The 15928-nt window shown below is 49.2% G+C and overlaps 1 protein-coding gene across 2 annotated transcripts in view; it reads left to right on the top strand.

The window, feature by feature from the left end:
• The first annotated feature begins 287 nt into the window (after nt 1-287).
• The window catches only part of Pdzd2 (PDZ domain containing 2), a 381914-nt gene continuing 366273 nt past the window's right edge, over nt 288-15928 (top strand). The window contains exon 1 of one of the 2 annotated variants that reach the window (XM_028884407.2): nt 288-614. The gene's annotated coding sequence lies outside the window, so the exon portion shown is untranslated. The remainder of the gene's footprint in view (nt 615-15928) is intronic. The other variant, XM_028884405.2, reaches the window with a different exon arrangement.

A 15928-nucleotide genomic window follows, 5' to 3' on the forward strand; every position in this document is an offset into this window, starting at 1 on the left:
CACCTAGATGGCGCCCCAAACCCTGCTTGCATGGCAATTCTGAGCCGCAGTCTCCCTGGATCGGTTCCTCCCAGGATCCCCAGGAAGCGGGCGCACCAGGACTGCTGCTGGTTCCCCGGGAGAGCCGCCCTGCCCGCCCAGGGGCTCTCGCTCTGGGGGGAATCCCCGCCCACCTTGTCATTCCTGCAGGGGAATCCCCGCCCCCTGGGCCTGTCACTCCGGGAAGGTAGTTCCCGCCCCTCGAATCCAGCAGTGGGGAGGAATCCCCGCCCATCCTGGAGGCTCGGAGCATCCCTGGCGCCGCGCAGCGAGCAGCTCACTCCCAGTGCCAGTGCGTGCTGGCGGCGGGCGGCGGGCAGCCGGCAGCGGGACGCGGCGAGGCGGCTGCTGCGGGCGCCCTCCAAGCGCCGGGCCGATCGGAAGACGCTCGGGATCGCGCCTCCCGCCGTAACCGGCGAACCCCTGCGGCGAGGCAGCTCCCGGCAGGCGCGGCGGCGGCGGCGGCGGCGGCACCGGTGTGGCAGGGGCGGCGGTAGCTGCGCGGGCACCGCCGGGCGGCGCCTGGGTCTGGACGCGCCAGGAGCCGGCTCGAGCCTCCGCCGATCCACGAGCAGGTGAAGCGACCGGGGCGCTGCGGCCGCGACCGGGTGGGGTGGTGGGGGAGGCTTCGGGTGGGCTCGCGGGGGAGCGGAGCTAGGTAACCCCAAGACGGTGTGCGCCGGAGAAAGTTCAGTGACGATCGATCGGGTGGGTGCGGGAATCCTAGTCCCAGCGCAGGGGTGAGTGAGGGCACCCAAGTGGGTCCCCCACGTTAGGTGGCACAAACTCCTCTTCCATCTGGCGGGAGGTAAGCGTAAGCGGGGCACAGTGAAGGAGAGGGTTGGGCCGAGAGGGACGGAGGCTGCGGGATTACCAGAGGCGCACTGCTTAGGACGCCTAAAATCAGTCAGGATCCCTTACCCCAGTGTGCTGGCTGGTCTCTATACCTTAAATCAATTACTGTCTTAAAGGCCATCCTTCCGCGCTTCATCTCTTGCTAACCCCCAGCCCACTAAGTGGCGCGAGAAAGAGTAGGCATAAAAAGCAGGGACAGCTTTGGGGTGTTAATGGTATCTGCCAGAGAGAGAGGAGGGATGTTGCAGTAGAGAAAGTGTTTCCTCCTGAAGTCTCCCCCCGCGGTGAAACACACGAGGGGAATTGGGAGGTGGGGGAAGGATCCAGGACCGCGGACAGAAGTTTGCCAGAAGCCCTCAGCTGCCCTGCTCTGCGCATAGTTCTTGATAAGGAACACTGGAGTCACACCAGGTCTGGCACGTGCTGGTGGCCGACGCTGGAAAGACAGACACCCAGACACCGGGGCATCCCAGAGGTTGGGCATTGTCGGAGGCCTGAGCTGGGTCTTGCCCCTTCCTTGTGTTTTGCTGGACAAGTCATGATGAAGCTCCCGGATAGGTAAGTGGTTGCTGAGTGCCCAAAGAAAGTGAGCTTCTCAAGGAGACACACCCCTGGATCTCTAGGGTACCCCCTGGGGAGGGGATGCACTGCCACACTCCATGCTCCTGGCTTGTTGCTTTAGGTCCTCACTATTTTTACTGGGTCAGCCTTTTCTGGCCTGTGACTTCTGGGTGGGAGCCAGGTAGGTACAGGCTGGCAGGTGCGGTGTGGGAGGGCCTCTTGTGAAGGCGGAATAAAATATCTCAGAGCACACCCCTGGCTGTGGGTGGTTGTTCTGGCTATGCGAATTTCTTCTTCCATTAGGATGGGCCAGGAATTGCTGCTACTATAAAAGCCACCCCATGGTGTGAGCTTGTGGGGCGTGTTACGGGGTAGGGAGGAGTGGAGGGGTGGTAGGTGTTGGGAGAAGAATCAGAACCATGTGAAGTGTATAAATGCGCCCCCTTGGCATAGTTAATAGGCGCCTGGAAAAATATTGAGTCACACTTTCAATCTATCATTGAAATTGATTTTGGATGCACTCATGGCAGTTTACTATTTAAGGAAATGTAGGATAATTCCTCTATTCATTTCAATCATTTTGGTGCACCTGTGGTTTGCTGAGCCTAGAGCTTCCAGGGGGCATGTGGAGGAGAGAGAGGCTCTGTCCCTGCTGGGAATCAGTTCCGTGTAGCAGGAGAGGCATCTCTCCACAGTGATGGACAGTGATGATGCAAGCTAGTGCCCTTCTGCTCTACAGTGAGTTCCCTATGTTTAGTGGGTGACGGGTTGGAGGGATAATTAAACGAATAATTCAAGTGTGTTCCAAATGAAACATCTTGGGGGTGTGGAGGAGAAAAAGGCCGCTTTTCATGGTGGAGCTCTGAAAGCTTTATGAAGGACCCCCTGGGCGAGGAGGTGTGTGCCGAAAGGTCCATCCCATCTTCAGATTCATCCATGGCAGAAGAGGCTGAGCTCTGACCCCCAGGATTCTAATTTTCCGGACAGTTGGGAAATGTTTGGGATTTCTGAGCAGGGCTTATTGTGATCAGGTATGTGCTTTGGGGCAATCTCTCGCAGAAAGACTTGAGATGGGGAGAGAGGAGAGGCGGCAAGCCTGAAGGAAAGATTCTCGCAGTGCGATGGTGGGGGAGGCGGTGAGGTCCTGAGCTGGTGAACGGACGCTTGTGAGGAAGAGAAGAGTCATCAGCTGTGGGGCTGAAGTGTGGGCACGGGTGGGATCTTGCAAGCAGAAACAGAAGCCACCCGCAGGCTCTAAGCGCAAGTAGGTGAGCTCAATTAGGGAGTTTGGGTTTTCACCACTTGACAAAGCAGCAACCTTCTAGACTTTGTGTACATGTGTATGTGTGTGTAGGCGTGTGGGGGTGAGTGTCTGTGAGTGTGTGACATGGTTCGTGTGTGGAAGTAAGAAGGCAGTTTTGTGGAGACCGTTCTCTTCTTTTCACCGTGGGTCCCAGGGTCTAAACTCAGGTGGAAGTACCTTTACCAACTGAACCACCCAGTCAGCCCCCAGCCTTCTTTTTCTCACTGTTTGTTGTAAAACTTGTCAAGGCTCTAGGGACCTATGAGGCAAACAGTTCAAAACTTAACTGTCTGCCTAGATGTCTCTCTTGCCACATTACCCAGCACACACACACACACACACACACACACACACGCACACGCACGCGCACGCGCACGCGCACGCGCACGCACACCAGACAGACAGACACACATATGAGTCAAGGAATAGTCTTTCTTAACTGCTATTGTCTCTGCCTTTCAAAACCATTTTCCCTGGTGGTGGATTCTGGAATATCCTTTCTTCTCTGGCAGTCCTGACAAAGCTCTTCTTCATCAAGATCCAGTTCCTGGGCCTCCTCTGTGACTGTGCACCATTCTTCCAGGAGATCTCAGGGTGCTTTCTTCATTACCCACCCTCTGCAGAGCCTGAGGATCTGCTCATCAGGCCGCCCTGTTTCTCTAAGACGGTGGTTCTCAACCTGTGGGTTGCAACCCCCACAGGGGTTGGATATCAGATATCCTGCATCAGACATTTGCATTACAATTCATAAGAGTAGCAAAATTGCAGTTATGAAGTAGCAATGAGATAACTTTATAGCTGGGGGTCACCACAGCATGATGAAATATATTAAAAGCTCCCGGCATTAGGAAGGTTGCGAACCCCTGCTCCAGGACCTTACTATATACTTATGCACACACGAGACCTGGAAGAGTGGCCTCAGGCTAGACAAAGAGTTGAGGGGGAACTGCCCCAGGCTGATTGCACTCTGGGGTCTCTAAAACCCCGGGAGGGAGCTCCTGGTGGGTTGGCAAGGGAACAAGACTATAGACGCTCCCTTGACCTAGATCACATATGAACACGAATCATACTTTGGTGGAGGAAGCTTCCTCATCTAAAGGTAGCTTCAGGCCTGGGTACATCAACCACAAGGGGAAAAACTCTCCCAAAGAGGAGGAGCCCACCAAAGGTCACAGCCAAACCCAAGGAGAGGCTGAACCTCTGGGAAACTTTCTTCTGTCTTCGGGAATGTCCCCAGAGTGCCAAGTAGGAGGCTGAGCACAGCATGTGCTTGACATAGAAAGAGCTAGGTAAGACCTAAGCGGGTGGAGGGGGAGGGGAGAGGCAGTGGAGCTGATGCCCAGAGGGAAGAAAAGGATTGGCCACTGACCGAGACTGAGAACAGGCGCACCAAGTGCCAGCCGCACTGTGGAGTGTTCGGAGAAGGTGGTGGGACTTGAGGGGAGGTGTGTTCAGGAGCGAGCCCCCCGTTTCCCCTCCCCAGGCCCGGTTGGCAAGCCGCAGAAAAGTGGGAGAAAATGAAGAAGTCAAAATCGGGGTGTTTGAGAGGGATGAGGTTAGAGAACATCAAGAACAGGTACAGGGAAAGAAAAAGGCTGCCATCTGCCCTCCTGTGAAGTTGGAGGCTGGGAGAGCCCGGGAGAGAGGAGGCTACCGGGCCACAGCCCCACAGCCAGGGGGCTCATGGACTCAAGTCTTCTTGGTAATCCAGGAGCCATCTGCTGAGAGCTGGTATGACATCTCCTTAGGCTGGGGGCTTGGAAGGAAGAGGCTGCCGTGCCTCTGCTAGTCCTGGGAGGTGAACCCAGTCCTCTCTGAGACAGGTAAGGGCGAGAAGGAGGATTCCAGAATTGGAGAAGGAGACTTGGCTGGAATTTAGGCAATGCAGAGAACTTCTTGATGGCCAGGTCATTGGAATTTCAGAGTAGCTACTTCACGGCTGTTTTTCAGAGGGATACGGAGAGGCGCTGAGGTGAGCAAGGGCCCGGATGACCATCCCTGGTATGCAGCAGGCCCTTTGGAACAGCTTGATGAGAAGAGAATAAATCTCTTACCAAAGTCCTTCCCATTCCCACTGAATGGAATTGTGAGAGAATGCTCGGCCAGGCAGGCTCCCCTTCAGTGTTGGAGGAAGAGCTTTGGACTGTTCTGCTCTGCCTGTGCTGTTCTTACCCCAAGGAATCCTTTGGGTTTTATCTGTTGGCTTACAGCCGTGGCTCCACCTTCTGGTGTCCCTCTTAAGCAAAGATCCAGTGTCTGGGCTCATCAGGACCATCTGCCCCCCAGCCCCTGTGATCTGGAGCGGGACCATACATCATCATTCCCAGTTCCTGTCTTTGAGAGAGCCGAGGCCCAGGAAAGGAAGAGTAGTGACCCCAGCTGGAACTAGAATTGCAACACACCCTTGCTTTATCAGAGAACTCTTGTCCAGTTCAAAGCGATTGAGCCTGCTGAGGTGGGTGAAGAAGTAAGCATCGTACCACCTCGGTTTTATTAATGAGCCTTTGTTTGCACACAGAAAGATGAAATAAATATTCTTAGTTACTAGTGAAGAAGGGGATAAATAGGGCACTTAACTTTCTTTACTAAACACTGAATAGATGTATGCCGACCTAAATTAACTTGGGTAGAAATGTGAAGAGTGCTTCTTAAGGAAATAGAAGTCTAGAATTTTTTCTCTGATTCTTCGATCTCCATGAGGATCGTTCATGCCTGGGTCATGTGGTCCTTTGGGCTTATGCATTGGTTGCATGTAAAAAGATTGATGTGACCTTTAAAACTTGAAAATCCTCCATATTGGCGAAATGGGGGAGTGTGGGGTTTGATCCGGGTAGATAGACATTTGAAGCCGGGGAAGGTCATGTGATTCAGTCTGACCGTGAATTGAAGGGTTCTATACACTGATGACAAATTTGTTCGAGGGAACACCATGTGTGTCATAGCCTGACCCTACTCAATGGTTGCAGAGGCCCCTTGTGCTGTGACAAGGCCAAGGAGCTAGCTTGCTAAGGTGCAGGTGTGTGGACAAGGCACATTTGTCTGCTCAGTCTCTGTGTCACTGGGAAGAGACCAACCTGGGGGCCATTGCTCTCACAGATGTCAGATGGCACCCTCTCCACCTGACTCCATCCTGTCACATCTGGTACTGGATGTCCCATGCTTTTACTACCTAGTTGAATACAGTATGAGTAAGTGACTGGTTAGAAACTTGCAAAGAATTAAAAAGCAACAACAATTAAAAAAAAGAAAAAAACCTTAAGATTCTTAACTCTTTCTGTCACAGTCTAGTGAAACCAGACAGCAGTGAACATCTGGCCCATGAAATCTCCCTCGGGTTGTTTGTTTTTAGGTGATTTTCTTTTCCTATTACTCAAAAGTACTCTGAAAACACGGAGGTTTGGGGAAGCGGGGATGGGGGGGCCACCATGTACAATGTGGACTTATTCTGCACATAGGGTCATTTTAAGTTTTGGATAAAATAACAGGAAGAAAGTGGAAAGATTTCTCAGAAGCAGCTGGAAATGACTAGGTCCCTCCCGGAGGATACAAAGGAATCGGAAACTCGGCAAATCCTTGAGCAGGATAATCTACTCCCTTGCCTTCAGGTTGAAGTAAATTGAGGCCTTCCCAGATAGCATCTGTACTGGTTTAACAGCTTTCTGGGCAGAGGCCTCTGTGGCCTCTTTGTCCTTTGCAGAATGATGCCTCAGACAGGGTCCTCTGAGGTGGTTTGCAGGAGTGGAAATAGATGTGAGCAGATTCGTTCCTGGGCTCATTCTTATCAGCACTGGGGCACCTCTAGTGCTTGACTTTGTAAGAACTGGTTTCATTCTGTTTCCTCAACCGACCCATCCAAACGACAACATGCGGCCCCTGTTGTTCTGACCTCAGAAGAGTGACCATCCTGCTTTTCTAAAAATAAAGATGGTATTCAGATCATGCCAAAGGGCACTCCTACTGTGAGTGGGGGCATAGTTGGTGCTGTGTAAATCCAAAGTCAGTTCCTGGCTGGCACCTGCCCGCTAAGGCAGTGGGAGTTGAGCAGGGAGGAGGGTGGGCAAGAGGGCAATTTTGGATGCTGGTGTTCTCAGTAGGGAAAGGAAGTCAGGGAGCTGGGCTTCTTCGAAGGGGTGGTTTCTGGGCACCAGGAGGAAGCTGGTGGGAGGGAACAGGGAGCCTGGGAGCTTTGACTTCCTGGGGACCTGCCTGGCTACAGTTGCCCCAGGAGATGTAGGAATTCCTCAGCAGGAAGACAGAATAAACGGCGACTCTCAACTCTTCACCAAAGGCCAGCCTGGCTCATCCAGTTTAAATATGCTGGGTTATTACTGTAATTCTGATATTCTATACCGTGCCCTTCCTGGACACAGTTACACATGCCTTTTGAGTTAACTGTAATATCTTGGACTGCCATAAAACATGTTTGAACACCCAATAATGCTTGAACACCTTGAAGAGTTCCAGTGATGCGGCCACCAGAAGTGTCTTCGCAACCTGACCCCTCTGTAGAGTGAGTGGTAGGTGGCTCATCATATGACTCAGGTTTGCTCATGGGTGAACACAGGCAATCTCAAACTCTTCCCAAGTGTTCCAGCATTGCTGTTTCTGCACCCATGAAGCTGAAAATGGAGCCAAGGTTAATGAAACAAGATGGCAATAAACTCTGTGTGTGTGTGTTGGCCGATAGACACTTATAAAATGTCTGATTTCAGCTGCGTTTGAGTCCATTCCCGACACCCTGTCCCCTGCCCCCTTTGGCACAGTATATTTTATAGAGATTTGGGTAAAACTAGATTGTGCTATATGGGTCTCCTGGTAAGGAAATTAACTTTCAAGGCTAACGCAGCCATGCAGATATTATTACAAATCACCCAGCATACCAAATGGGCATGGCTTCCTCCCACAGTTGCCCCAACCCACTCTCTACTCCTTCGCTGCCCTGGTCATTATCGTTCCCGGTATCATTAGGCTAAAAGAAGAGACAGCTGTGCCCAGAAAATGTGCTCTGAGTGTCCTCATCAGCATGGGTTCTCATGAGAGCAGGCTGTGAGACGGCGTGAAGAGAGGAACGTACCGGAAAGGATTGCATTCACCCTGTCTCTGGACCTGGTGCTGGTCTTGGAAACCCTGAGCAGATGTAAAGCTGATTGATTGCTTGATTGGTGACTGCCATGGGGCAGCAGTCAGCCATGTTGGGCACCAGGGAGATACGCCTGGAACCTGAAACGCTCGTCTGCCGTCTGGTCCCTCACCTGCCCTACCTTAAGCATGACATATCTTAAGATGAGCTGTCATTCCCCCTTGCTCTTCTGGATCCGGCACAAAGCTGAGTGCATGGTAAAAATTGAGATGCTGCTAACGTTCACTATTTGGCAAGCACTATTTGAGACTTTCTACATTTCAAACTCATTCAATTCATAATAATCCAGTGAGGTGTATCCTTTTGTTGCTCTTAGGGCTGCCAAAGCAAATTAACACAAGTGTGGTGGCTTAAAACAACAGAGATGCATTCTCTCGTGGTTTGGGGAGTCAGAAGTCTGAGATCGAGCTCTTTGGGAGGGCCGTGTTCCCTCCAAACGCTTGGGGGGGGGGATGCCTCGCCTCTTCCAGCTTCTGGTAACTGTTGACATTCCTTAAGACTGTATCATCCATTCTCTGCCACCGTCCTCGCATGGCAATCTCCGTGTGTGTGTGTGTGTGTGTGTGTGTGTGTGTGTGTGTGTGTGTCTATGTGTCTATGTCCTCTCATGATTGCATGATTCCACTTTGTGTCTTTTCTAAGGACATTGGAGATTAAATTTGGTGACAACCAGATTGTCTTAGGATTCTTTAGAGAAGCAGAACTGATAGAATGAAAATATACTAAAAGGGTGTTTATTCGGCTTATACAACACCACAGCCTAGTAGTCCAACAATGGCATCTTCACGTTGAAGAGGTTGAGAACCAGTGAGAACCAGTGAGAACCCGTGGCTACTCAGCCTGTAAACCGGGCTTCCGCAGCAGTCCTACCCTGGAGGATTCCTGGAAAGCCACTGGCCTTTAGTCCCCGTTGGAAACCTGAAAGGGCTGGATCAGATATCAGCAAAGGAATATTAGCATGGACTTCTCTATGAGTCTCACACTCATGCGCAGCACCTGCATCTCCATATGGGTGAGTTTCAGATATTACAAATCAAACCCAAGAGGGTATTTCTTCTTCCAGGGAGTTCTCTCCTCCTTCTATTGTGATGCAACCATCTACCAACAGCTCAGTGCCCGGAGTTTAGAAGCTACTCTTGACCTTCTTGTCCTCTAAGCAACCCTACATCCAAACCATAAGGCAGCTTTTCCTCTAGTGTCTACCTCCAGAGAAGCCACACAAAGTCACTGCTGCTTAGCGCCTGGATTCCCATTGTATTTGTCCAACTGGGATACATTCTTTTTTTTTTTTTTTTTTTTTTTTTTTTTTTTTTTTGGTTTTTCCGAGACAGGGTTTCTCTGTGTAGCTTTGCACCTTTCCTGGAACTCACTTGGTAGCCCAGGCTGGCCTCGAACTCACAGAGATCCGCCTGGCTCTGCCTCCCGAGTGCTGGGATTAAAGGCGTGCGCCACCACCGCCCGGCCTGGGATATATTCTTGAAACCTTGAAAACATTCTTGAACCCTTGTCCTTTCTCCTCAGAGCACACAGAGGGCTTGTTTTATTTGAAGAGTTTGGGGTCTTTTTTTTCTGGTGTAGTTTTAGATGTACAGCTAAAATAAGAGGAAAGTATAGGTTTCCTCATGCATACATGATCTCCCCCATTCTCAACATCCTCTACTAGACTGTTGTATTTGTTACGTTGAACTAAGAAACATTGTTATCACCTATAGTCTATCTTCTCCATTAGTGTTCTCTTGGTATCATCATTTGGCAAATGTGTAAAGACATGAATCCACCATTATAATAGCATAGGAATGTATTATCACTGCCCTGAAAATCCCATGTTCCTCCTCTTTATCCTTTTCTCCCTCTAACCTACTCAAATATTTTAAGCTTTTTAAATTTATATTTTTATTTTAATTTTTTTGATACAAGTTCCCACTGTGTAGCTCTGGCTGGACTGAAATCACTTTGTAGACCACGCTGGCCTCTAGCTCCCAGAGATCCACCTACCTTTGCTTCCCAAGTGCTAACATTAAAGGTGTACCCCACCACCATATCTGGCTCCCTTTAGGTCATTAAAAAGCACAATTCAAGATTTGAAAAGGTAGCTCAGCAGTAAAGAACACTTGCTTCTCTTCCAGAGGACCTGGATTCTGTTCTCAGCCCCCACATGGCAGCTCACAACCATCTGTAACTCTAGTTCCTGGTGATTGATGCCATCTTCTGGCCTCTCATGGGTGCCAGTCATGCACATGGTACACAGACATAGATGCAGACATAGATGCATATGTATATGACAAATATTCACATACATAAAATAATAAAATTTAAAAAGATAGTTTTTAAAACACAGTTCAAATCATGTCACTTCCTAGCTGAAGACTGGGGATTGCTCTTTGTGGTTCCAACATGATGTGTGTCCCTTGGACAGACCCATATCTCCTGTGACTGCTACCACCCATTGTTCCCCCTCCCTCTGTGCCTAACATGCTGTCCTTTTAATTCTGGAACCTACCATGTCCCATCACACATTGCAGTTTTCCCATCATGCACTGGGGCCCATCAATTTTCCAAGCTTTTACCCTAAGATCGTCACAAGCTATAAAATGGAACTTTCTGGGGCTCCATAACACGATTCCTGTTTGAAATATAGCCTTGATTTATTTTCTTATTTTTAATATCACCTCTTAGAATACAAACATCATTGAAGCAAAGATCTTGCTTTGTTTCTGTATCTTAAGTACTCATAACAGTCCTGTCATAGAGTAGTTCATGCCCATCAGAGCTGGCTTCCCACCCCTAGCACATTGTCAACTGTTGAACACACTGAGCTCCTCAGTGATCCCTATTTCTCAGATCAGGGACACAGTCTCAGAAAGATTAGATGACATGAGATCACATACCCTCTCAATTTGAATCTTCATCTCTTTGTCTCCTAAGCCAGATTCTACATGGAGTCTCTGAGAAGCAGGAGTGGCCCAGGATCCTGGCAGTCCCTACAGACTTCTGGGCTTTCTACAAGTTCATTTCCTGCTCACAGATGGCTAATACATAGGGAAGAAATCTCAGTCTCAGATTCTCAATTTCTCTGAGAAGTTGGCCTAGGACTTCAGCCTGAGAAGCCAAGAAGTTAATTTTGCTTTCTCTTCCCTTTGGGCTCAAGACTTTCTGTGATCCATCTTGAGATTTGATGGGTTAAACTGTCTTCCTTGAATCCTCACAGGGAAAGTAGAGATGACCAGGTTGAATCCTTATAACCAACGGTGTTGAGCATCAGTGTCCTGAGTTTATGAGTAGGAAAGGGACTAGAAACCTCAGAATCTGTGGGGAGCATTGGGATCTGGGCTATTCCTCTTTCTCAGAGATTCTGTGTAGAACATGGCTGAGAACTTGGGCTTAGGAGATGGAATTGATTTAGAAGAGTCCCAGAGGTCTTTGTTTAGCTCTGGTTTTCCTTACACAAGGGAACTTTTCTGGTTTTTGTGGCCCCTGCATCTCTTTCTAGATGGTGGACCCCTTGGGTGAGTACATAGACTTCATCTGTAGGTTGGTAGACAACTTATTCCCTTGAGTCTTGCTAAAAGGTTGTTCCTCTGTCATAAGCTTTGGGCTAGTCCTTGCCAGATAAGAAAGCAGCTGCCCTCACCCCCTTTGTGGTTCCCTCAGTCTTTGTTTCTTTGTTTTTTTCTTCCCTCCCTCCCTCCCACCCCTCTCTCTTCCTCAGAGTCTTACCATATTGGCCAAGGTGGTCTTGAACACTTGCTCAAGTGATCGTTGCCTCAGCCTTGTGAATAGCTAGGATTATAGACCTGACCCACTGTGCTCAGTGTAGAAATCCTTTTAAAAATAAAGCCACTCTTGACAATTACACCAGCATGCCAGTAAGTAAACATCCAGATTTTGTGTGTGTGTGTGTGGGGGGGGGCACTCTTTCAGGCCAATAGTAATTGTAACTGAGAATGTCCAAGACCCACAAGTGTTGGTTGGGCTTCCCTCATGGAGAGGGCTACAGCAGCTGATCAGTACTGCTGGCAGACAGAGCTGCTTTCCTGTGGGAAGGCAGAACCCTGGCTACTTGATACATCATGCACCCCACCTCTGCTGTCGTTAGTGGGGTTTGCCATGGTAACCAGAACTTGCCTGAGGGTTGTGCATGTAAAGTGCCACTCATTGGTAGTACCCTTTATTTTTAGCATCTACCAAAGAGTCGCTGCTCATTGTTCCTGGTAGCAGGCAGGTGGGTAGTCACAATGGAGCCAGGATGAATTTTATGTGCTGTTCTCGTGTGGAATGTTACCACCCACCACCGTTCTCACTTGTTGGAGCGTGGTGTGCTTCTGGAATTCCATTGGTTCAGATCCTCGCTGGAACCTGCACGCTAAGAGAGTTGGACGTACTATCCTTTAATAACATGTTCTCCACTGCTGTTCCCGATCTTCGTCTTGGCCCAGCATGCCAACTTTATAACAGTGGTGGTCCTGCAGCTAGGAGGTGGGTAGTTGCCCATAAAAAAATCACGGAAAGCTGGAGAGCACAGCAAACATTGGGAGGAGGAGGTATTTTTCCTCTCAACATGATGCTCGGTTTTCTCTCAAGGCTTACGCTCTGTCCTTGATGCTCTCAAACTTTTCCTCCTTTTTTTCACTCAGCCGATATTTATTAACACACGCCACATAAAGAAGTGTTGCATATGCCTCCCATTCTGTACATGGGGCAAAATAAATGAAATCCCGATTTCTTTGACTTATCAAATCTATCAAAGTGCTCAAGAATCTCGGAAGGCTGACTGGAGAGATGGTGGCTGCCTGTCAGGCCCTTCCCTTTCAGCCTGTCCTCACCCCATGGACCATCGCTTCATCTGATCCTTTACTAGAACCACCAGCTTCCTGTCTTTTCCTGCCCTCATCCCCCACAATTTTCTGTACCAAGTGAGTTCAGCCACCTGTGTGCTTCTGCCCTTGCATCCTGCCTGGTCTAGGGGGAGAAAACTTGAGAAAACATCTCATTAAGAACATAGTAGGGCTGTGTGCTTATATTCCCAGCACTTGGGTCGAGGAGACAGGAAAATGAGGAGGAGTTCAAGGTTACCCTCAGCTGCTGAGTTTGAGGCTGACCTACGTTGTATGAGATACCTTCTTAAACAAAACAAAAGACTACAGGGAGCCTCCAAAACCCCATTTTCTGAGGACTTGAAGCTGGCTAGGATCCTTCTGGGTAGAGGCTGTGAAGATGGCTCAGTGGGTAAAGTGCTTGCTATGCAACCATGAGGACCTGAGTTCGAACTCTCCGTGCCCACATAAAGGCCAAGTGTAACCGCGAGTGCCATAACTCCAACACAAGATGGGCAGAGACAGGAGGGTCCCCGGGGCTCACTGGCCATCCAGTTCAGCTCAAATGATGGTTTCCAGATTCAGTGAGAGAGCTTCTCTCAAAAAATAAGTCTCAGATTGATAAGAACGGATTCCTAATGTCTACCCCTACCCCACGCGCAGATCCTCCTCGGCATTCTGTGGTACATATCTAGAGCTCAGCAGATCTATGTGGTTTGCCTGGGGTGAAAACTGTAGTCTAAAGTGGAGTCAGTTTTGGTGTCAGTGTTGGTCAAAAGAGTAGAGGGGAAGGCTGATCAAAACATTGACCACAGGGCCAGTGAGTTGGCTCAGCAGTAAAGGCACTAGCCACCAAGCCTCACAGCCTGAGTTCGGTTCCCAGAATCCACTTGATGAAAAAAAAAGAGCTGACTCTCACAGACCATCCTCTAGTTCCCACAGGTGTGCCATGGCACACTGATGGCTACACGTTCACACACACGTGCATGCACGCATGCATGCTCTAAAAGTCATTAAAGTGAAAAAAAAAAAACCTAGACTATTTGCATGGTGTTGCTGAGACTCAAGCGCTCATCGATACTGAGCTGCAATACGTTCTTCGGGAAGCTTCTTTCTAAATGAACGAAACTAGTGTTGGCTGTCATGTCTAGGGGGGCAGAGGAGAAAGGGGACAATGCTCACACCTGAGCCATGAAGATGATGCAGTCATCAGATATTCCAGTTCGGCGGATGACCCGTCTGATGAAAGTATCTGAAGGGTTACGCTGTCACCAACAGTCACTTTTCAAGAGGGAAGACTCCCATCTAGCATGATAACTATTGTAGATGATTTTCTGAATGCCCTATGCGATGTAACACATGCATGGTTCTGCTTATTTAGTCAATAAACCAAGTATCATTTGAGGCCCCTTCGATTTCAGTAAGAAGGCAAAAATCCCATAAGCTGAGTCCAGATGAGTATGCTTTCTCCCATTGATCCACACTTCCAGCTGCTTATAATCTGCTCTCCTGAAGGTCGCTGATGATGCCACATTTGCTAACTCCAAAGATAACTTCTGACCCCGTCCTTGATCCCTCCAAACATTTGGCGCTATCAGTCTATCCTCAGCTGCCTTGAGGTACTCCTTGGTTCTGAACGGAACATTTTGTAGACATTCCTCTTTGCTGCCCAGCCCGCATTCTTTTCCATTTTCAAGGCTGCCTCCTTACTCCACCCCATGCCTCTTGCGATGGTGGAGAGCCCAAGGCTGAGCACTTGGAGTTCCTGTCTTTCTGTGATGTCTCTCATGCTATGGCTCCAAATGCCACCCAGAAGTCAAGAGTGCTCACCAGTATACCTCCATCTTGTACTGCTTCCATATGGAACGACTTATTTGATCCATATGGTCCATATGGTTCACCCTCTTCTCCCTCCTAGCCCCCCTTCTCTTCCCGCCTCTTTGCTCCCCTTCCTTTCTCCTTCCCTCTCTTTTGGTCTTTCTCAATCTCATGTGACCTTGGCTGGCCTGGTTTTGAACTCTTGATCCTCCTACCTTTGCTTCCCCACCAGGACTAGGTGTGTGCCACCATGTCTGTGTGTGTGTAGTGTTAGGGACCAAACACAGGGTTTTGGGTCTCCTAAGAAGTCTACCAGCTGAGCTGTATTCTCAGCCCTCTCTTCCTCCCTTCCTCTCTTCTTTCCTTCCTCCTTTCCCTTCTCTTCTATTCCCTCCCTTCCTTTCCCTCCCCTCTCCTCCCCTTCCCTTCCCTTCTCTTCCCTCCATGCTCCTTCCTTCCCTCTTTCTTGACATATAGCCCAGGCTGGCCTCAAATTCATGACTCTCCTGCCTCATCCTGGAATTACAGACACATGCCACTATGCTCAGCTCAGACGATGCTTCTTCTCCACTGGGTCCTTTAAAATGTATCTGGAACCTAACCGTTTCCCAGCACGTTTCTCCTCCAAGCTATCCGCATCTCTCCGCTGGGCTATTTTAGGAGACTCCCAATTGCTGCCTTTCCCCTTTCCCCCTCATAGTTTATTCTCAGTGGAGCATCCAGAATGATGCTAGTAAAATAGAAATCCTCATTGTCACTCTCTATCCGGATCTTCCCAGTGACTTCCTGTCCAACTCAGAGTGCAAGGCTGCTCATTACGTAGCCCCCGGGGCCTTGCTGGTGCTCCCCTGCCCCCGCCCTCCCCTCTCTGACTTCATCTGACAACTCCCCTGCTGGCTCTAGCCACACTTCGAGGATTCTGCCTTAGGACTATGACGTCACTCCCTCTGGAACGTTCTTCCATCTTACTTCCTCCAGGTCTCGATTTAAATGACCCCGTTGGTGAAGTCTTTTGTGCCACCCTATTTCATCCTGAAGTTTCCACTTCTCATCTTTATTTTCTTTCAGTATTTACATATGTGTGTATGTGTCTGTATATACATGCAGACATATATATGTATTGCATACACATATACATATATGCACACGCACATATCTTGCTGACTTAATTTCCTTTTCTGCCTGCTGATTGCAATGTAAGACTGATGATGTTATATATTTGGAGGGGGGGATTTTATTTGGCTCACTGCTACCTTTAGAAAAAAAAAATGCTTGGCTGGTAGCAGGCACTCAGGAAATATTAGTTGAGAGAATGGATTAGAATCAGTGGTATTTTTAATTTAAATATGGGTGCTCCAGGGACTGTGACTTAATTGGCACAAGGTACAACCCAAGCGC

The sequence above is a fragment of the Peromyscus leucopus genome, chromosome 11 (genome assembly GCF_004664715.2).
Source record: "Peromyscus leucopus breed LL Stock chromosome 11, UCI_PerLeu_2.1, whole genome shotgun sequence".
NCBI lineage: Eukaryota > Metazoa > Chordata > Mammalia > Rodentia > Cricetidae > Peromyscus > Peromyscus leucopus.